Raw genomic sequence first — 22,852 nt, 5'->3', positions numbered from 1 at the left:
CATATTGTGAGTCTAGCTCAAGTCTTTTTCAGAGTTAGATTAGTTATAAATGATGAGTGGATAACATCATCTGTCTCAGACTGTGCCAAAGCCCCAAGATTAACTGGGATAATAAAAAGAAAAAGAGAATGTCACTATATAGCATGTGGGCTAGGGGTCCTTTGGAAACATAGAGAATGGAAATGGGATAGAATTTCCCTGTAAAAAGGAAAATTAAAAAAGAATATGGAGAAAGGAAGGAAAGAAAAGAAAACTCCTAAGAGACTTAATAATCAAGGAAGGGACTAGAGCAGGAGGAGAGACAATTCTGGTGCCTACACAGAGCAACCATTTGGCCATGGAGCAGATTTATGGACTCTCCACATGCATGAGAAGAAAACATATGCACAATTAACTTCTCTGACTAAATGTTACCAATTCTACATTTTGTTGAATCTGGAAGTGAGAGATGACAGAAACCAGGGAGGATTTAATTAAAGGAAAACCAAAAGGGCTATTTGTTAAGCTAGACTTCGGTGCTATCTAGGAAAGGATTCCTTGTCTAGGTCAGCACTCCAGGGTGACCCTCTCCAACCACACAAGTGAAATAATCAGGGCTGATTAGCTGATGAGATGGAAAGGTCTGGGTGTGTCCCTTACCCACCTGCTGCGACCTGTCCAATCCTCTCAGGAGCCTTCCTGCTGCCTCTCCTAAAGGGGTCAAGCTTTGGGGACAGTCTCAGGGGAGGGAATGTAACGAGATCCTGTCCAGGGATGAGCCTAGGTCAGGGAGGGGGACTGGGCCAGATCAGGAGCAGTACTTCTCTGAGATGGAGGAATGGACTGGCAAGCAGGGTGGGGGTCGGGTGTGTGTGTGGTCAGATGGGGTGCGGGCATTGATTCTGAATGGAAGCTGAGTGTGTGGTGAGTAGATAAAGCAAAGGTGTCTTGAAACCCTTAGATTCCTCTCTCACCTAAAGACGAGGATAATGTTCACTGGTCCTTTTTCACAAGGCCACTGAGAAGATGAGGTAACAGGTATGGAAGTACAATTAAAGATTTACATTTAGGCATCTTCATGTACACCAGGCACCTAACACACTTGGTCTAAGTTGCTATCAACTTAAACATCAGATTAAGATAAATACTTTTTTCCAGTAGTCATGTAAGGATCTGAGAGTTGGACCATAAAGAAAGCAGGGTGCCAAAGAACTGATACTTTTGAACTGTGGCTCTTGAGTCCCTTGGACTGCAAGATCAAAACAACCAATCCTAAAGGAAATCAACCCTGAATATTCATTGGAAGGATTAATGCTGAAGCTGAAGCTCTCATACTTTGGCCACCTGATGCAAAGAGGCAACTCACTGGAAAAGACCCTAATGTTGGGAAAGATTGAAGGCAGGAGGAGAAGGGGGTGGCAGAGGATAAAATGGTTGGATGACATCATTGACTCGAAGGACATGAACTTGAGCAAACTCCAGGAGACACTGAAGGACAGGGAAGCCTGGCGTGCTGCAGTCCATGGGGTGGCAAAGAGGTGGACATGACCGAGTGGCTGAACAACAACAACAACAAGGAAGGTAGCTCTGATAACCAAAACCTCATCTTGTCAGCCAGAGAGGGCAATGGCATCCCACTCCAGTACTCTTGCCTGGAAAATCCCATGGACGGAGGAGCCTGGTGGGCTGCAGTCCATGGGGTCACGAAGAGTCAGACACAACTGAGCGACTTCATTTTCCCTTTTCCCTTTCATGAATTGGAGAAGGAAATGGCAACCCACTCCAGTGTTCTTGCCTGGGGAATCCCAGGGACGGGGGAGCCTGGTGGGCTGCCGTCCATGGGGTCGCACAGAGTCGGACACAATTGAAGCGACAGCAGCAGCAGCAGCATCTTATCTTTCAGCCACAGCTGTAGCAATACAACACACTGCCGAAAGAGGGAGCTCCTGCACACTTGCTCAGCACATAGGCTGGGTTCTCGTGGATTTTCCTATCAGTTCCTCACTCCTGTTCTCCTTCCGCTTCCAGCCTCTCAGTCTTGCTGTATTCCTCTTTCCTTATTACTGGAGCAGTCCACCTTTCTAGGTACATCTATCTCTCTGCTGCATCCTCCTAGAGATCTTCTTTTCCAGACATGACTCCTGCACTGGGCTGGCCTCAGTGCTACCCGCAGGAAGCAGGCCCATGACATGGGCCAAATATGAATCACTTTTCTTCTGGAAAAGTCAGACAGCAGGCCAAAGTCAAGTACACATTATTACAATGCTAGGGTATTGACTCCACCGTTCAAATCACTCGAGTGTGGAGCGCTGGCTTTCATTATCCATGCTTATTTATCTTCAGTTTTCCCCTTCTGCGATACCCAAGGCAGGGGGTTCAAAGGAGTAAGTGCTAAAAAGTGTTTGTCACGTTAAACTGATAACTGTTTCTATGAGTTCAGGGTCTGGTGTCAGACTGTCAGTGAGTTTTGGTCCTGGTGCTGCCAGTTAACTGAGTCAGTGACCAAATCTCAGCAAGTCACATGGCCAACAGCCTCAGGATCTAATTGGGAAATGAGGAAATAGGGAAATACATGCCCTCCAAGCTTGCCCGGCACACAGAAAATAAATTTCAGTAAATGACAATTGTTTTGAACAGTAAAATGGTGTGTCTGAATTAGAGATTGGACTGGCGTGTTCTGGAAATCCCAGGGAGCAAATGAAAAAGTACTGGTGGAAGCTCCAGGGAGCAGATCTCATTTCCACTTAAGTAAGACCTCAGAGGAGTCTTGGCTGTCTGGAGCTAGGATGGAAAGGAAGCCTCGAGGGCTGCTGCCTTGGCAGTGCAGTCCCTTGGGTAGGACCTTAGGAAGGAAGTTGAAACATTGAATAGGCAGCTGGTCTAGATGGCTATTTGGAATCCCTCTTCATCCTAAGGGTCCAACACTCCACATTTAACTGGTTTCCCACTGATGTAAGACTCTTTCTAGGATTGGACTGTTGCTTTATTTTCTAGTTTTTCTCTTCTATCTTTTCACATTGCTGTCACGATGAAGGTGCTAAGACATAAATGTGGTCATCTGATAAACGTATAAATTCCTCAGCCTGCCCATTTGTTAACTGGTTTCAACCCATGTCTTCACTCTCTATTCCCTTCATGCTGGTCCAGCACCGCTGTGCTCCAGCCACACGAAACAACCAGCTATTTCTGGAAAACATATGTGTGCTCACACCCCCCTGCCTCGCTCTTGCTGCTGTTCCCTCTCTCTATCCTTCCATCCAGTTAAGTTCTATGCGTCCTTTGAGACATCGATCAAATCACTTCCTCTGGGAAGTATTCCCCAAGAGTCCCCCACCCCACCCCATACTCATAATATAGTTAGACCTTTGTTTCCCTCTGCCTCAATAAGCATTGTGTATGTAATTCCATAATACCATATATATCATATTATTATTACAATTTACGTCTTTACTACCATCCCAGCTAACTGTAGGGGCATGAACTATTCAGCTTTGTATCCCCCAAACTTGCACATCATAGTGCTTGCCACTCAGGATGACATTTGATATTAGTGTCCTGGTTTATTCTGTGTCTTCCACTAGACTGTCAGCTTCATGAGAGCAGGGATTTATCCTGTGCTCTGCTTTATTCCAAGCACTTCTGTGGTGCCTGGAACTTCATAGGTCCTCAACCAACATTCTTCGAGTGAATGAAAGAATGACGGTTGAATGAATCAATAAATGTTTGTTAAATGAATCACTGAATGTATGATTAAATCCTGTGAATTTGCTTAGCTTAACTCTGGTGGCTTTCTCACTTTACTATGGGTGATGTGTCGCTGGAATGGTTTTTATAAGGACTAAATAAAATGATAAAAATAGTCACAGGTTGTTTATTTTCAGTTGTGTTAAGAGTAGGAATGCACATAATTAAAATCCAATGAGAACCAGGCTTGGGTAAAAACTCTGTAAAAAGTTAGGTTCAGGAACTTGGCCAAGTGTCCCAAATAAATCCCAGTGACCCTCAAAGACTTTAGACTCTGGGAAAGTCAGACATGACACATAAATGATGGGGAGGCATTGGGACCACATTTCTCTTGTGTTGAGATATTCCCTGTACCTGATTTACCACCACAATAAAACTAGGGAATGTAGGGGAGGCTGGCAAATTGTCGCCAGCAACAAGTCCTCTGGAATAATCTACAAGGCTGTGCCAGTTCCAGAACAGGTTTTAAAATTGCTAACTGGGACTATTTCTGGTGCTCTTCCATTTGTAGATAATAAGGGCCAGCTTGTTAGGGATTTTGCATGTTTCAAACAGTGTATCCCAAGAAAAGACACAGTTCTGTTCAGTTCAGTGAATCAATTCAGTTCAGTTCAATTCAACTCAAATAATTCAGATTAACAAATATTTACTGAGTTTCTCATTGTACGTGGGCTAGAAATCAAACTCCTCTATATACTCAGAAACTTCTGCAAGATCTAACACTGTCCACCTGGGACTTCATTTCCTACCATGCTCACTCATTCTGTTCCAGCCTTGCTGAACTCCTTGCTGTCCCTTGCATGTTCCAGGAATGTTCCTGTTCCAGGGCCTTGGCACTCGCTGTTCTCTTTGCCTGGCAAGATCTTGGCTCAGATAGCCACCTAGTTTCCTGTCTTGATTCCTTTATTTCTCTGCTCAGATTCTACTTCCTTGGAGGAAATTTCCCTGACCATCCTGGATAAAATCGTACCTCTCATCACTGTACTTGGTTCAGGTGCCAGTTTTATTTCTCTCTATGTCACTTATCTGCCTGATACTTTACTATTTATGCATTTGTTCTTCCTCTGCACCCCCTAGTAGATGTAAGCTCCATGAAGACAGATATTCTGCCTGGCATAGAATAGACGTGCTATAAATATATGTCAAATAGATGAATGAATAAAATGAGCCCCTATTATGCATCAGCTTCTATACTTGGTGATATTGAAAAGCCCTTAGTCTTCAACCAACTCATGATCTAATGTGAAAAACAGGAGAAAAGAGGCTTATCTGAAAAGCCTTTGATAAAGGAAGGTACAAAGTCTTATGGCAGAATGAATCAGAATCAGCTGGAGCTGAAGACGGTAGGAGTATGTTGCAAAATGCCGTCCTGAGCCTGCAAGTGGGAGAGAGCAGGACTCGGAAGGGGAATCCAGGCAGAGGAAGTCAGATGAGGAACTGCAGAGCCAGCCTGGGGGGGCTCTGTGTGGACCGGAGTAGCTGAAGGGATAAGTGGATGGGAGGCACTGGGCTGGATGAACCTGAGAGATGGTAAAGGCGTGAACAGGGAGGACTATTCATGCAGCAGGCCAATCGCTTAAAACTTGTTCCTTATTTACTGACTCTCTCCTTAGAGTGAGGGACCATGCTGAGTTTTGTGGAAGACACAAGGATTTAAAACCTGAATCCTGGTGTTCAATCTAGCAAGGGAGGTTAGTGTGGCCACATAACCCCAGTTTCCCAGGGCACCCCTAATGGTGATGTCTGTTTGCCCTTAATTATCCTTGTAAACTTGTTAGAGCATGACTTTCCATTGGGGGACTGGAGCAGAAAGCGGCCATCAAAGAAGGAAGGGCAGATAACCATGATGCAAGGCTGAAATGAGAAGTGCCTTGCCGGGTGTTCCTGTAAAGTGCTCTGGGCTCTGGAAGGGGCAGTGCCTCCAGGGATGGACTTTTGGAGGCACTAGAATCTGCAGTCAGTGTTAGTGTTTTCAATAGGTTGGTCCTTGATTTTGACTATGTACTGGTTCCCTTTTTCCTTCATAACAATATTCTTTCCACACCATGCTGCCATAAGGGGCTGGAGAATGGCCATATGAGGGGAGGAGTTCTATGTAACGAATTCATAGAGAGCAGCGTGACAAAGGACTGCCAAAGGACCAGCTCCAGCCTTGGAGTTTGAACTCTTCAGTGAGAACAAAGCCTGGGAAAATAGGAACCTTCCTTTGCCAGCATGTCCTGCCCAAATTCCTGGGCAGGCCTGAACCTGACCTGCTGAATCTTGACCGAATTTCTCACCCCAATTTGCAAGAACTGAGGAAGTCTTCCCTGGGAATGTTTCTTATCTACAGGGTGAAAACAGAGCGAAGACTTTAAATCCAGGGTTATAAACAAACACAGCCAACAAACAAACAATTCCTGGAATAGTGGAAACTCCATTCTCTACAGACACGGCCAAGTACATGTGCAGTGAACTCTGTACACAGTACAAGTTCAAAACTTGCTTGATGATGATGCTGGAATTCTCTTCTCTGTTCTAGAAACTACATGGGAAGGAGGGTGGGGAATTCCAGGGATCCCTACAGCAGCCCCCTGGTTTCTTTTTATTTCTTTTTTAAGAAAGTTTAATTAATTAATTTAGCTGCACTGGGTCTTAGTTGGGCTTCCCTCGTGGCTCAGATGGTAAAAGAAATCCCCTGCAATGTGGGAGACCTGGGTTCGATCCCTGGGTCAGGAAGATCCCCTGGAGGAGGGCATGGCAACCCACTCCAGTATTTTTGTCTGGAAAATCCCCATGGACAGAGGCACATGGTGCGCTACAGTCCGTGGGATCTCAAAGAGTCGGACACGACGAGGCGTGTGGGACACTTCTTTTTGTAGTCTGGCAGCCTGTGGCATCTAGTTCCCCGACCAGAGAGCAAACCCAGGCCCGCAGCACTGGAGTGCAGAGTCATAGCCCCTGGACCACCAGGGAATTCCCCGCCCTCTGGTTTTATGTGACCACTCACTGTATGGCTTTGGGCAAATCTCATGCTTTTCCTGGACTTTTCTTCCAGTCTCATAAGCTGTGAAGAGCAACTCTGGCTGGTCTTTCCACTTTTGGAATCCAGGGAGGTTGCAAGTGTGGATGATCCCCGGAAACCAAGAAGCATTCGCTCCAGGAGATTTCGATAATGACTGTGTATAGACAGGGTGGTGCCCCTCCTGATATTTCCCACATGGCATTTCTTCCTGGAGAAAGCAGCGGGAGACAGGGCTGGGGAAGCCCGCCTCTCAGGGCTCTCCTCCTGCAATTTCTCCCTCACATGGGCCATCAGGGGCACGCGAATTAACCCCTCAGTTGCTCCAGACAGACTACTCTTTTTTATATCCATTCCCTCTACATTGGTGTTTTAATCACACCACTGTGGGCAGTTTTAAAAGAACAGCAATTCACAGATTGGAAACAAGTCAAACGCCCAGCAACCTGGGAACCGTTAGGCAAATTATGGTGCCTTCACAAGACGGAATATTTTGTAGTCATTAAAAATGATGTTTATGAATGCTCTGTAGTAGTGCTAGGATAATGCTTATGGCATACCAGTAAGTGAAATAAAAAAGATATAAAATTATATATACACAGTACAGTTATTTTAATTTGTATTAAAAAAAGGAAAAAATACGTGAAACAATCATTTTGGCTACCTCTGGGTAGTAGAATTGTGGATAACTTTAATTTTCTTTCTTATATTTTTATGTATTTTCCAAAGTTAAAAAAAAATGAGCATATACAACTTTTCAGTAAAAAGACAGATCTGTATAAAAATCTGTGTTTATAGCACCTGTATTGCAGTTGTAAACATATGCAGTCCATGAGGACAGCAGAATGGTTGGAGGGGAGAATGTGATTAAATCAATAAACCTAGCAAAATTGTAGACTGGGGTACATGGAGACATGTATAGGCTTTGTTTGGGAAGACAGACTTCGAGGAATGAAAAGGCAACCCAGATGCTCTGTTGCTCAGGGCAAATGACCAGATTTGCTGCCTGGACTCTTTCCTGTAACACGTGAAACCCAGCTCTGTGCTGGCAGCTGTCAATATCACTATTTCTGAAAGGATAAAAAAGGAGTGAAAACTTGGCACAGGAGCAGATGGATTGAAAGCAGGCTGAGCTCAGAGAATGCCCTCCTCCTTCCTTCTCTCTTTCCAGGCCTTTCTGGTACCAGGCACTCTGGCTCCCACTGCCTTTGCCACCATGGGGCAGCCCACAGTTTACACCAGGCAGTTTCAAAGGCTCATTTGTGCTGCTGTTCTTTAAAAAAAAAAAAGTTTTCCTGCTTGTTCAGAACATTCATGTATGGTTCCTGAGGCCCTGGAAACAGGGCAGGCAAAGGACTGAGGGTTCTGGGCAAACGAGAAAGAACCAAAAATCCAAGGAAGCTAATATAGCTTCCCTCTGGACCATTCAGCAGAGGGAGGAGGCCACTGGTGACCCCTCTCACTGGGGGACTCTGCCACTCTGCCAAGCCATCTTTTGGGACTTTTGCAGGAACATTCTAACTGGTCCTTCCATCATCCCCTGCTCCATCCTCCCGCTGCCATGCACTCAGATCATCTTCATATCCCCCTCTACTCTGTGTCAGGCTTGGCTGGCTGCCAGAGAGAGCAAGAGATGATCAAAGCCCAGTCCCTGCTGGCGAGGAGCTCAAAGTCTGGCAGCGAAGACAGACATTTGGAAGCAAATGAGGCCAGAGCGGTGACTGGGGCCACACGGGAGCAGGTCAAGAGGACACAGCCTTTGGAATCACAGTGCAAGGCTCAGCCTCCAGCCAGACACTTACTAGCTTAGCTGTGTGACCTTGGGCCAGTCCTTAGATTTCTCCACGCCTTCCCATCTGTATGTAGGCAGAGTTACAGTATCTCAGAGGCTTCTCTGGTGGCTCAGCGGTAAAGAAGCTGCCTGCAATGCAGGAGCCGCAGGAGACGTCGGTTCAATCATTGGGTCGTGAAGATCCCCCGGAGGAGGGCATGGCAACCGAATTCAGTTTTCTTGCCTGGAGAATTCCAAGGACAGAGGAGCCTGGCAGGCTACAGTCCATGGGGTAGCAAAGAGTCGGACATGACTAAAGCAATTTAGCATGCACACACAGCATCTCAGAGGGAGACTGGAACATTTAAGAGGTGTAACCTGGAAAAGCTCATCACAGGGCTTGGCTCACACTGGCACTCAAGAGTTGTTATCATTCACAGAGGCCTTGATGGGCACAAAGGTTTCACAGCAGAGGTGAGGATGCAGTTGAGTCTTGAAAGATGAGCAGGCACTTGTACCTTGCTCAGGCGCTTCCCTTGTCCAAACCTTCACCCTAAGTCCACCACTGAAGGAACAGAGGCCCATCAACACCTGCAGGATGTATTTTTCTTCCGTAGACTTTCAACTCAGTGTGGATTTTCTAAATCCTTGACTATGGGGGAGGCTCAGGCACCACCTAACTCCTATGGTCTTGATGCAGACAGGACCTTCTATGGGCCAGACACCCTGCTGCAGCAGCTTGATGGCAGGACACAGGCAGGGTGGGAAGAGGACAGGTGGGGCAGCAGCTTTTTATCAACCCCTACAGAAATATTTCAGCATTTTCACAACTGGCTGAACATCTGCCCTTCTGCCAACCAGCTGAAGGTCAGCCTGGCCTCTGGTCTATGGCATGTGCTTCCCCGCCCCCACCACCCATGAATCTTGTGATTTCCTTTCTTGGAGCCTTTGCCAGCAGCTCCTCCCACCTAGAATGCCTGATCTCATCTGTCTTTCAAAGTCTGACTCAAAACCACCTTCCCTGAGCCCCCCAGCAGTTTATCTGCATCTCCCTTCTCACCCTTGGCACTTTCTATCTTTGATGATAAATGAGCTGCTCAGGGTAGAGCCTAGAGGTCTCTAGGCTCCTCGCCTCCCCCCTTCCCCCCAGCACGGGGCCACTTCTGAGCCCTGTGAACTTGGACAAGTTGCTGATCCTCTCTGTCTCACTTTCCACATCTATAAACAGGGGATGACAATAACAACACCTCCCTCCTGGGGTTCTCATGAGGGATAAGTGAGTTAATTCACTTAGAACTGGACATGGAACAACAGACTGCTTCCAAATAGGAAAAGGAGTACGTCAAGGCTGTATATTGTCACCCTGCCTATGTAACTTATATGCAGAGGATGTCATGAGAAACGCTGGGTTGGAAGAAGCACAAGCTAGAATCAAGATTGCCAGGAGAAATATCAATAACCTCAGATATGCAGTGATACCACCCTTATGGCAGAAAGTGAAGAGCAACTAAAAAGCCTCTTGATGAAAGTGAAAGAGGAGAGTGAAAAAGTTGGCTTAAAGCTCAATGTTCAGAAAACGAAGATCATGGCATCTGGTCCCATCACTTCATGGGAAATACATGGGGAAACATGGGACACAGTGGCTGACTTTATTTTTTTGGGCTCCAAAATCACTGCAGATGGTGACTGCAGCCATGAAATTGAAAGACGCTTACTCCTTGGAAGGAAAGTTATGACCAATCTAGACAGCATATTCAAAAGCAGAGACATTACTTTGCCAACAAAGGTCCATCTAGTCAAGGCTATGGTTTTTCCAGTGGTCGTGTATGGATGTGAGAGTTGGACTGTGAAGAAAGCTGAGTGCCGAAGAATTGATGCTTTTGAACTGTGGTGTTTGAGAAGACTCTTGAGAGTCCCTTGGACTGCAAGATCCAACCAGTCCATCCTAAAGGAGATCAGTCCTGGGTGTTCATTGCAAGGACTGATGCTAAAGCTGAAACTCCAATACTTTGGCCACTTCATGCCAAGAGTTGACTCACTGGAAAAGACTCTGATGCTGGGAGGGATTGGGGGCAGGAGGAGAAGGGGACGACAGAGGATGAGATGGCTGGATGTTATCACCGACTCGATGGACATGAGTTTGAGTGAACTCCAGGAGTTGGTGATGGACAGGGAGGCCTGGCATGCTGTGATTCATGGGGTCACAAAGAGTTGGACACGACTGAGTGACTGAACTTAACTGAAGTGGTCCTAAGGAACCAAAGCTGTAATTTTAGTCAAATGAAGTTCATTTAAACAGTTTCACATGGCTACTGGTTACCATACTGGACACAGCAATGCTAGTTTCTTTGTCTTTGTCATGAAGGTAAGGTTTTCCTTCCTTGTCCCATAAAATAAGAAGCTGGTGTCAGACCAGACCAGAGGGTTAACTGGGATTCAGAAAAGACTTGGATACTGAAATGAACAAGTGACATGCACGTGTTTGATCAGACTAACTCCCCAGGTTGGGAGAGGGGACTGTTTTTAAACTTGAACCACCCAGCTTGTTACCTGTGGTCAGGAGCAATCACTCCCCCATAGGCTGGGAAAAAACTCCAGGGTAACAGTATAAGCTGTTGGACTAGCCCTGAGGGCTGGAGGCATTTAACAGCCCTGAAGCTGATGTGGTTTAGGATCTGCCCTGCTGCCACTCCCTGGGGAGGACACCTGTCAGATCCTGCCTCACCCTTCTCCTGCACGCTTGTGGCTAATTTGCTATTCCTGAGCCTCTGCCTGCCACCTTGTTAATTGGACGATGATCATTATATTTGGTGGAGAAGGAAATGGCAACCCACTCCAGTGTTCTTGCCTGGAGAATCCCAGGGACGGAGGAGCCTGGTGAGCTGCCATCTATGGGGTCGCACAGAGTCGGACACGACTGAAGCGACTTAGCAGCAGCAGCAGCAGCAGCATTATATTTGGATGCTCAGCGCTTTCCCTTGGTCACTGCTCCAAAGCCTGAGAGTTCTGTAGGCTGGTCACATCTGACCTCTGGAATCCATTCATTTTGGCAAATTGCAGAAGGATCCAGCATGAATTAAGGGGAATGAATTAAGGGGAATTTGTCATTGTTATTTAGTTGCTAAGTTGTGTCCGACTCTTTTGTAACCTCATGGACCATAGCCTGTGAGGTCCCTCTGTCCATGGGATTCTCCAGACAAGAATGCTGGAGTAGGTTGTCATTTCCCTCTTCAGGGGTTCTTCCTGACCCAGGGATCGAAGTTGCATCTCCTACATTGGCACACGGATTCTTTACCAGTGAGCCACCAAGGAAGCCTGTGAAGGGGAATGGAGGCCTTGCAAAGCTCAATCTGGTCCCCCAAACCGGGGAAATATTTCCTGGACACCTATTATGTGTTGAACTCTGCCAGAGAGATGAAAATCACCAAATCTCTTGCCGTCATTGTTGTTCAGTTGCAAGGTGGTGTCTAACTCTTTGTGACCCCATGGACTGCAGCACATCAGGCTTCCCTGTCTTTCACTATTTCCCAGAGTTTGCCCAAACTCATGTTCATTGAGTCGGTGAGGCTATCTAACCATCTCATCCTCTCTTGCCCTCAATCTTCCCCAGCATCAGGGTCTTTTCCAATGAATCAGCTCTTCGCATCAAGTGGCCAAAGTACTGGAGTTTATGAAACTTGAAATGGGGGTAGGAGGAGGCTGGGGGAATGAATGACAGACACACACATCTACAATATTGTTATTCACACGATGCTCTGTGGAGCATTGGCGCTCCCTGGCAGCTTGCTAGAAATGAAGCCCTTCAGGAACTTCCCTGGTGGTCCAGTGCTTAAGAATCTGCCTTCCAATGCAGGGGACATAGGTTCGACCCCTGATGGAACAACTAAGATAACACCTGCCACAGAGCAACTAAGCCCCCGCCGAGACTAGAGAAAGCCTGAGCTCCACAACGAAGAGCCCAGTGCGGCAGTGAGGACCCAGCGGAGCCAACATTTTTCTAAAAAGAAGCACTTCAGGCCCTACCCCAGCCATAATGAATAGAATCTGCACTTTAATGAGATCCCAGGGGATTCAAATGCACTCTAAAATTTGAGGAGCCCTCCTACAGTACACCTCTAGGTTAGAAGCTCTGTGACAGTGAGACTAATAATGGCCGTTGTCTATAGAGCCTAATGCATGCTGGATTTCAAGTGCTTTCTGTGTATTAGCACATAGTAGCCTCATACCAGATTCTATGACAGCTCCCGCTGTACAGATAAGAAAACTGAGGCTCAGAGTGGTTAAGTGGTTAAGTTAAAGGTCACAGAGATAGGAAGTGTTAGAACTTAGATATAAACTCAGGCATTATGGCTCCAGAATGAAAAATGCCCAGAGGTATAATTAATGTGCTATGAAGGTCCTTAGCATTGCCTAAAGAGCTTCCAAATGGCATTTTCCTACTAGCAGTGACTAGACTTAATTGTTTCACCCATAGATGACGGCATTTTTACCTCACAAGGTGGAGTGTAGGGATTCAGTTAAACTCAGTAAGTAAAATAGCTCACGTAATACACGGCACAATAATAGTGCTTATCAGATGTTCATCACCTTTCTTTCCGCACCCTTATGCCTCCATCCAGGGAGGGCTTACGAAGTATCAGAGGGAGTTCTGGTCTCTCACCTTCCTTCTCAGAATTCCTTCTATTTCCTATAGGAGAAAGTACTGATAGCCTGGTGGTTCTCTCAACCTTCTTTACTGTCTAATTTGTTGTTCCACCCAACAACTCTTCAGAACAAGGTCTTGTTTTCTGTTCTTTCGCCTTCCTTTCCCCCACCCCGTGGTATGCATTCCATTCCCTTAACAGAGAGAGAGAGAGAGAGAGAGAGAGAGAGAGAGAGAGAGAGAGAGAGAGAGAGAGAGAGAGAGGGAGAGAGAGAGAGAGAGGGTTTCCTTCCCTCTAGCCACACAGCATTCATTTGATGTTTCTGATACTCTCAGACCTGCCCAGGGCTTCCCAGGTGGCACTGGTGGTACGCTGGTGGTAAAGAACCCGCCTGCCAATGCAGGAAACATGAGATGTGGGTTCAATCCTTGGGTCGGCAAGATCCTCTGGACAAGGGCATGGCAACTCACTTCAATATTCTTGCCTAGAGAATCCCATGAACAGAGGAGCCTGGAGGGCTACAGTCCATAGGGTTGTAAAGAGTCAGACATGACTGAGGTGACTTAACACGCACGCATATAGACTTGCCCAAGTGTATTTAATTTAACCTCACTGCACCTCAGTTTCCTCATCTGTGAGATGGGGAGAGGTGAGGCTAGCTCCTGCCTCAAGGGGTATTCCAAGAACTGAATTAGTTAATAACATAAAGTATGTAGAGCAGGATCTGCCACATACTAAGTGCTGGTCAAAATCTCTTATAATATCTAAGAAGACAGCACTCTGGATTAAGGAAGTAAATGCTAACCCCTGGTCATTTGTGGATCACCTGTTATGTGTCAGTGATTACTTTTGGGGATAGCTAGGGAAATAAGCCTGGAGCACGTGAGCGGTAGAGCCAGTGCCAATCCGAGGGCGGCCAGCTGGCAATGGCCACACGGCTCTCTGGGCTGAGAGCCAGAACATGTAGATTTCAGACCCAGCTCTATTCAGTTCTGCAAACACTTATTGAGCACTTACTAAATGCTATTCACTGAGCTATGCCCTGGACACTCAGTGCATCCTCAGACAATAGGGAAGGGTTTTTGGAGGAAGTGATGCTTAAAATGAATCTTGAAGGATGAAGTGAGATGATGGGGCAGAGGGGACAGTGGTCCAAGAAGGGGGCAAAGCATGTGCAAAGGCACTGAGGCACTGCTTTTGCAAATCCACTGAAAATATGCTTATGGCTCCAGACAAGCACCCTCATCCCTCTGGGCCTCAGGTTATCATCTTCAACATGAAGCGTGTTCAGCATGCCTGTGCTCAGCTCTCTTGACTAAATTCCATATCCAGTGATAAGTCATGCTTTTTAAGTCTATTCAATGACATGGATCAACAAAACTGCGTTTACCATTGGGTCCTTATTTTGTGAAACAACCAAAAAACTTTTGCATATACACAGAAAACTAAGATTGGAAAGAAATTCCCTATAAGGTCTTAGTGCTTATTCCTGGATGCAGAGACTATGGGTGACTCAAAGTTTCTCCTTCAAACTTTTTGTATATTTATATTTTATTTAATAAGTATATTCATTTTATATCCTGTAAACATTTATAAAGATTATAAAAAGATTTCTAGAGATTAGGGATGAGGCTTTCAAATATTTCTTTCAAACCATAATCCATGGACAGCAAAACAGACTAGCAAAGACAAACACAAAGTGGGGCCTGGTGCCAAGAGTTCAAAGACTAGTTCTGCAGTGTTAGCTGCACGACTTTGGCAAGATTATCAACTCCAGTTAAGTTAATGTAACAAAAAAAAAAAAAAAGAAAAAAAAAGGGTTTCAAGACATATAGTTTCCTTCCTCCAGGCAAGCAACTCTATTTTTTAAATAAATTTTACTTAATTAAAAAAAAACCCAAGTTACAACCACAGCATCAGAAACTAGCAACTTTTTCAAGAAAGGGCTAAATAGTATTTTCAGCCTGGTAGGTCATTTGGTCTCTGTCACAGCTAACTACAAGTGCCAAAGAAGCTATAAATAATATGTAAACAAGTGAGTTTGGCTGTGTTCCAATAAAACTTTATAAAAACAGGCAGTGGGCCAAGCTTGGCCTGCGGGGTATCGTTTGCCAGTCTCTGCAGTGCATTGATTTAATGGCCCATTAATGGGCTGTAACCTGCAGTTTGAAAAATATTGGGATTAGAGTTGCTTTTACCCTGGTCAGATGAAGTAAATTGCAGCGACACACATGTCACACATAGATCATGTTTTAGAACTTTGTTTCTTAAGGTAATTATTTAGAATTCAACATGCATTTTTTTCATTAGAACCATTTATCCAATGGTTGGAATTGCAGACAAGCCCACAAATAGCCCTGCAGAAAACAGGTCTAAATACATGGTTCTCCCACTCTGGGTTGTCCCTATTCATCCATTGGCTCTGAATTTCTCCAGGACCCACTAGCACTGGAGGACATTTTAGAGGACCTTTGTGCCAGATGTGATCACGGCCCTTAGGAAGATGAGAAAGTAGTATTCTTCTTCTGGGAAAAGGCATCCTGCATTGCTGCTTAGAATGCCAGGAAAAAAGTAGTCCTCCTGTCTCTTCCTTCTTGCTGTTGAGGTTCCTAGGGCATCAACTTAAGGAGTCCATATGTTGGGGCATATTCCCTGTGGTGTATAAGCCAATCAGTTGTGAGCTGGGTGGCTAATCATGATCAAAAGTACTGAACTGTGCAAATGATCCACTTAAGTGTTATTTATTTTTTTAAAAGTAAAGTGGAAGAGTGTAGTGACCCTCTGTCAAGCTTTTGGGTGCCTGGAACCACTGATGACCTTACTGTTTGGAGAATTTCCCATATCATAAGTTCACGGTTCAGTAAGGTTCAGTTGCCCCTCCTGCTTTGTGCAGGGATGTGGCCCAGGCTCCACTGATTTAGAAGCAAGTGGTGTGGCATAAATGGAACATAACAAAGGAGGTAGCAGAGACATTTAGCTTTCAAGGGTAATGGTGACAGAGGTCCTGCTGGGAGTGATCATTGTCCAGCATCAGTGATGGAAGGTCCCGTGTCTATGGCTGTGAGCAGTCCTGGGGTGCAACGTGGGCACTGTTCCATGTTGTGTGGCCTCAAAGCCTGCTTCTCCAGCTTCAATGCCCACCAGAAGTCGTCTTCTTTTTTTTAAAAAAAATTATTAATTTGGCTGTGCCAGGTCTTAGTTGCAACATGTGAACTCTTAATTGCAACATATGGGAAATCTAGTTCCCTGACCAGGGATCGAACCTGGGTCTCCTGCATTGGGAATGCAGAGTCTTAGCCACTGGACCATAAGGGAAGTCCCACACCAGAAGTCTTCTTAACCTCCACTAAACAGTTAGACTCATGGGATCATCATAGCCACTCTTGTCCTGTGTGACAACATCAAATGTTCCCTTTACTGGGAGGCCTTATAACAATTCACCCAGCCAACTCAGAGCTATCTTCTACCCAGGTGATGCTCAGATGCAGGAAGATAAGATCCACTTGGGTGGTGGTGAGAATTGCCCTGATTTATGAATCCAAGCATATCCTGTAACAACTCCACAGAAATAGCTTCCAAGGTTCCTGAAAGGGACATCACTATTATAGGGATCAGCGAATTCAAGGAAGCCCAAATCTCTGGATACTTACCAAGTATTTATAGTACTATATGGAGAAGGAAATAGCAACCCACTCCAGTATTCTTGCCTGGAGAATCCCATGGATGGAGGAGCTTAGTGGGCTACCGTCCATGGGTCACAAAGAGTTGGACACGACTGAGCGACTTCACTTTCACTCTAGTACTATAAGGCCAGATCTAATGTACCAACCTAGGGTCATTTTGACCATAAGCAATGTTGCTTAGTAACACAATTGATATTGCAAATTTTATCATGTTTCCAGGGCAATAGAGCTAGAGAATTAACCCAAGGTCAAATTCTTATGCAGGAAGGGGAAGGATTTGTTAACCCTCTGCTTACACTGGGCCCCCCAGAGGCTTTCTTTCTGCTAAGCAGGTTCAGCTTTTGCAACTAAACATTCCTATTAGTAGCGTTGCTTGTATCAAGGATACTCTCCTCACTTGTGTTCTGATATACATTCCTCGATGGGAAAGAATGGGTAAGAGTTACAATCAGAAGGCCAGAAATTTTGCATAACCTTGGGTATTTCCATTGGAATATGTTAACATTTGGATATTACTTGTCATGTACTGATGTGTTGTGGTGATTTTCTGGTAAGGTTTCTTGGAAGATGTATTTGAATATCGTTAGCTTCCAATGTCTGTTGCTTGGTTAACTCTATTTCCTCAAGTGTAAATTTTCCATTTGTTAAGAATGTTCTGTTTCTCCCATTCATTTTCCTCAAATAGTTGGTGATTGGAGGCTCATGTCTGTGGCTGAGATTTCCCTGGTAGACAGTCTGCCACATCTGTTTGCACAGCTTTGGTTACAAGAGGGGTGAGAACTGCCACTGCCTAGGTGTAAATTTTGGTTGGTTTCCTCAAGAGACTGGGGCAGAATAAAAGTACCTAATGCCTAGTCTTCTATGTGAAGCTGATCACTGCTCCTCTCAGGCATTACCAGCTAACCCAGGCAACAAAACACCCCTATTTATCCTCCTCTTTTTAATTTTATGGTGACAAATGACTGAAATCATTCATGTCCAAACACATCTAGGAATCACTAGTACTTCCAGTAATGATGTTGTTGTTCAGTCGCTAAGTTGTGCCCAAATCACTGTGACTCCACGGACTGCAGCACACTTGGCATCTCTGTGTTTCACTATTTCCCGGAGTTTTGCTCAAATTCATGTCCATTGAGTCGGTGATGCCATCCAACCATCTCATCCTCTGTTGTCCCCTTCTCCTCCTGCCCTCAATCTTTCCCAGCATCAGGGTCTTTTCCACTGAGTCAGCTTTTTGCTACAGGTAGCCAAAACATTGGACCTTCAACTTCAGCATAAGTCCTTCCAATGAACATTCAGGGTTGATTTCCTTAAGGATTGACTACTTTGATCTCTTTGCAGTTCAAGGGACTCTCTAGAGTTTTCTCCAGCATAACACTTTGAAAGCATCAATTCTTTATTGAAAGCATCGATTCTTTGGTGCTCAGCCTTCTTTATAGTTCAGTTTTCACATCTGTACGTGACTACTGGAAAAACCATAGGTTTGACTGTACGGACTTTTGTCGGCAAAGTGAAGTTTCTGCTGTCTAAGTTTGTCATAGCTTTCCTTCTGAGGAACAAATGTCTCTTCCCGACACAGGGATTGAACCCAGGTCTTCTGCATTGCAGGCAGATTCTTTACCATCTGAGCCTCTAGGGAAGCCCCAGTAATGATGTAGGGCAGGAAAATCTTGTCATAGATTTAAGATGATTCTATTAGAAAAACAGGAGTAGCCACATGTGACGCCTACCCTCAGAACTGAGGTGTTTACATTTAATCATTACTGTTTGGGAAATACATATAGCTTAGTCATAATCTTACAACATTTATCTGAGTTTTTTTAAAAACATAAAGTGAGAGATTTCAGAAGCTCAAAAAATAGTAGCCAAAGCTCTGGAACAACTTAAACTACAGAAATTTTATGCTGGCACTGAGCTTCTTCAAAACCCCACAATGAAAAATGAAACTATTCAAAACAAATGTAGCAACTCAAAAGCTATGCCCACATGAAAGAGGAAAATGGTATATGGCGACCTAGTTCCAGATACTCCAGCCAAAAAAGGCTCTTCTGACAAGCAGAGATGGTTTGAGGCACAAAACAATCTTTATTTCAGTCAACAAATATGTCTCAGGCTTTCTGTTGGGCATGGATGAAAAGCACACAATATTCAGCTCCTGTTCTTGAAGAGTCTATGATAAACACATAAGCACCGTAACCTTACTTGACTTTGCCAGCATAGATAATGAAAGCAATGTTGTTTGATTCTGGGGAAAAGGAGACAGAAAGAAAGAGAAAAAACAACTCCAAATTAGGATGTTACCTCCCACTTTAAATGTCTTGTTAGTAAGTTTTGGTATGAAGCAGCTGTAAACGTTTTACTGAAAACAGAGCCCTCTCTCCTCTGAAGCCCTTCCCTGTGTGTTTTCAGATGCTAGTAAATACCAAGCTCTAGTCTAGCTCAGAATGGGAAGAAACAGCTTTTTGTCTAGAAGGAATCATACACAGGCTTCTTTAGGGACAACGACAATAGCATTTTAGAGCCAAAAAATAAAAGGATGTATATCAGCTACTCTCGCTGGATAAGGGGAGCTCTCCTTCTACTAAGCATGGCACTGGATGTCTTAGCTACAATATCTAATTTATGGCTTACACCAGTCCCAAGAGGCTGGTCTTATCTCATTTTACAGTGGAAGAGAAGAGTTTCAATAGGGGTGAGATGACTTGTTCAAGGTCCCAGAACTGGAAGAAGCAGAGCCGGGATCTGATTCCAAAAGTTGATCTGACTCCCAAATGCATACACTTTCCCGAAGACCAAAGTGAACAGAACTCAAAAAATGGTAAGTTCTTTCTGTTTTGTGTCGTCCCCTGAAAGTTCAACCAAGGAGGAATGGAAATATTAACATAAATGACTCTGACAAACTATAGAACATGTTCTCTTTACTGGGCTCTCCCTCATAGCTCATTTCTCTTTAAAACTTGTTCCAGAAAGTTTGCAACCCTTAGATAGTCTCCCTAGACTAATAGTCACTTCAACTACACTCTGAATTCTGAAAATAGATTCCAGAAGGAAAGATGGAAACTACATAACAGAAAATACAACAGGAGCCAGGCAACGGTTGGGGAGTTGGGGACAGGGAATAGGTCACACAACGAGATTTGTATTTTAGAGTTTCAGTTTGGTGGCCATGAGGATGGAGCTGGTCAGAGAATATTAAGCTTCACACCCAGGGAGACCATTTAGAAATGAAATGCAGTGTCAGCTGTGACTTAGCGACTGAAAACAATGGCCGCAGTAAAGGGAACGAGGGGCTGGGCCATGCAGTGTGGCAGCAATCTGGGGAGGAAGGGTTAGAATAGCAGTCCCCAGCCTTTTTGGAACCAGGGACTGGTTTCATGGAAGACAATTTTTCCACAGACCAAAGGTGGGGGATGGTTTCAGGATGATTCTTGTAAGGAGCGTGCACCCTCGGTCCCTCGCATGCACAGTTCACAGTAGGGCTTGTGCTCCTGTGAGAATCTACTGTACTGCTCACCTGACAAGAGGTGGCACTCAGGCAGTAACGTGAGCACTGAGGATATCCATCTGCGTAAATACAGAGGAAGCTTCGTTCGCTTATCCACCGCTCACCTCTTGCTGTGCAACCCAGTTCCTAAAAGGCCATGAATGTGGAAGGGGGCAGGGTTGGGGACCCCTGGATTAGAGGAATGGGAGATGGCACAGATATTGCCTCGGTAAGATCTACTGACTAGCTGGCTATAGGAAGGAGGGAAGGAAAGGAAGGAGTGTGGGGTGGGCCCCAGTTTTCTGACTGGTTTGACCAGGTTGATGGTGATTCCAGTCTTGGAGAACGGGGAGAAAGGAGGAACAGTCAGTTTGAGGGGCAAGATGTTGGCCTTAGTTTTGAGGTGGTTGTGAACACTCCTGATGGAAATGTTCCATAGGCAGCTGGATCAATGGATTTGTCCATTCTTTCATCCTACAAATAATTATCAACTTTGTGATATATACCAGGTGTTGAGTTTGGCATTACGTACAGTGCGACAACCAAAACAGATGTGTTCTGTGTCCTCACAAAGCTCACAGGCAACACACACACACACACACACACACACACACACACACACACACACACACTTGCTGTGTTGGGCAGAAAAGAATAAGGTATCCTGAGAAGATCCAGCCTGAGAGTGTGAGGCTTGGCAGTGAAACTGGAAGGCTGAGTTGCATAAGGTTCTGGTGCTCAGCGGTGGTGAGGTCTAACTGGAGATACGAGGGGGTCAACTGAAATGAGGCAGGAATTGAAGAGTGTGGGGAGGAGATGAATCAGAGGAACTACCCCATTCTACAGGCTTTTGGGTGGGGCTGAAGAACTAGATACCCCAAAGCTGAGACCAGTGGCTTCCATCCTCCCAGCCATCATGATTCATACTCAGAACACAAAGTCTTGATGTGTCTGACTAAGGTTGTTTTCTGCCTGGGGACCATGTGCACGTTGCCACCTCTCCACTTTGGGTATGTTTGGCACATGAAAATATACACAGGGCACCACTGATTTGGCCTGGATAGTGGCAGACATGACTAATCCCCTGATTAAGTTAATTCCAGACTGGCTTGAAATATTGATGCTAACTTGGGATACTTAAAAAAAAAAAAAAAGAGGCAATTTCTGTCTCACCCATGCTCCATCCTCTTCTTTAACTGAAAGCCAAGAGAAATGGTTTAGGAGCCCAATTAAATCCAATCTATTCTGGCAGAATCAGAGCATCCAATGAACATTTAAAAACTACTTGGAATCATTTAATAGAGAAAAAGTGCATTGAGCCCAAACTGGGAGCTATTCAGCTATGTGTGGTAAGATCTCCAACAACATTTATAAAAGGGAATGTTTATTAAGCATTTACTACATGCTGGGCACTGTTCAATGCATTCAGTCTTCAAAAAGCCCTATGAAGGATTTATTCTTATTTTATAGATTTTATAGACGAAGAAACTGAGGCATAGGGAGGTTAAAGGCACTTTTCCAAGATACCCTGGCTTTTAATTGGAAGAGCCTGGATTCGAACCTACAAGTCTGGATCACAGAGCCAGCTCTTTTAACGACTCAATAAACAGGGTCACTACTGTACAAGCCTGTGTACATTGGAGGATGGGCCCGATTTGTGAGATGCTGGGGGAGATAAGGGGTTCCTGGGTGGCTCAGTGGGTAAAGAATCCACCTGCAATGCAGGAGACACAGGCAGACGTCAGTCTGATCCCCTGGTTGGGAAGATCCCTTGGAGGAGGGCATGGCAGTTCTCTTTAGTATTCTTGCCTGAAGAATCCCATGGACAGAAGAGCCTGGTGGGCCACAGTCCATGGCATCACAAAGAGTTGGACACGAATGAAGCAACTGTGCACCCACGCGTATGGGAGATGAGCTTTGTGGATCTGTCTGCATGGAAAGAGGGGACGCCTCCTTGCAGCCTTCTGGACTGACGGCAGTTTGGATGTCTTGCCTCTGACAGGGTGAAACCAGCCTCAGAAAATCCTGGGGTTTTCCAGGCAGAAGGGAACCTGGAAACCACTTAGTGTTGCTGCTGGTTTATGGATGGGGAGGTTGAGGCACAGGGGAGTAGATGGACAGTGCTGAGGAGCAGCAGAAGCTGGGTCAGAGGGAGCTTCCTCTTCCAGGAAGCCCTCCCTTCTCTGCCGTGAGGATTCTGCCTCATGGGACCTGCTATGCTGTCCCCTGTGTGCCCAAGAAGCCCATTTCTGGCTGTGCAGGTGTTACAGTTTCCCTCTCAAGTCCCCAGGACAGCCAGAGTGAAATGAAGACAGACATCTCCCACCCATAGGGCTGGCGTTCCCCAAAGCTGCCTTCACAGTGAAGCCCCCTGGCACTGCAGAAACCCTCATGTCTCCAGAATTTGAAGACCCTCTCTTCTGACCCAGGCCACTTTTATCCCAGATTGGACCAGTCCTATGCAAACCCATTTCAAAGATCTCACTCAGGTCTCAGGGCTTCCCAGGTGGTGCTAGTGGCAAAGAACCCGCCTACCATTGCAGGAGA

At 45.4% G+C, this 22,852-nt stretch overlaps 1 protein-coding gene and 1 non-coding gene across 3 annotated transcripts in view; both read right to left on the bottom strand.

Annotated features, from left to right (window-relative positions):
• The window catches only part of BTBD11 (BTB domain containing 11), a 322,152-nt gene that overhangs the window by 92,839 nt on the left and 206,461 nt on the right, over positions 1-22,852 (bottom strand). The gene's annotated exons all lie outside the window — the stretch shown is intronic.
• TRNAG-CCC lies at positions 16,381-16,453 on the bottom strand. The gene has a single exon. It is a non-coding gene; the product is annotated as a tRNA-Gly (tRNA).

Source organism: Capra hircus, chromosome 5, assembly GCF_001704415.2.
Source record: "Capra hircus breed San Clemente chromosome 5, ASM170441v1, whole genome shotgun sequence".
In the NCBI taxonomy this organism is placed as follows: domain Eukaryota; kingdom Metazoa; phylum Chordata; class Mammalia; order Artiodactyla; family Bovidae; genus Capra; species Capra hircus.
This window is presented reverse-complemented; position numbering and strand designations above follow the sequence as displayed.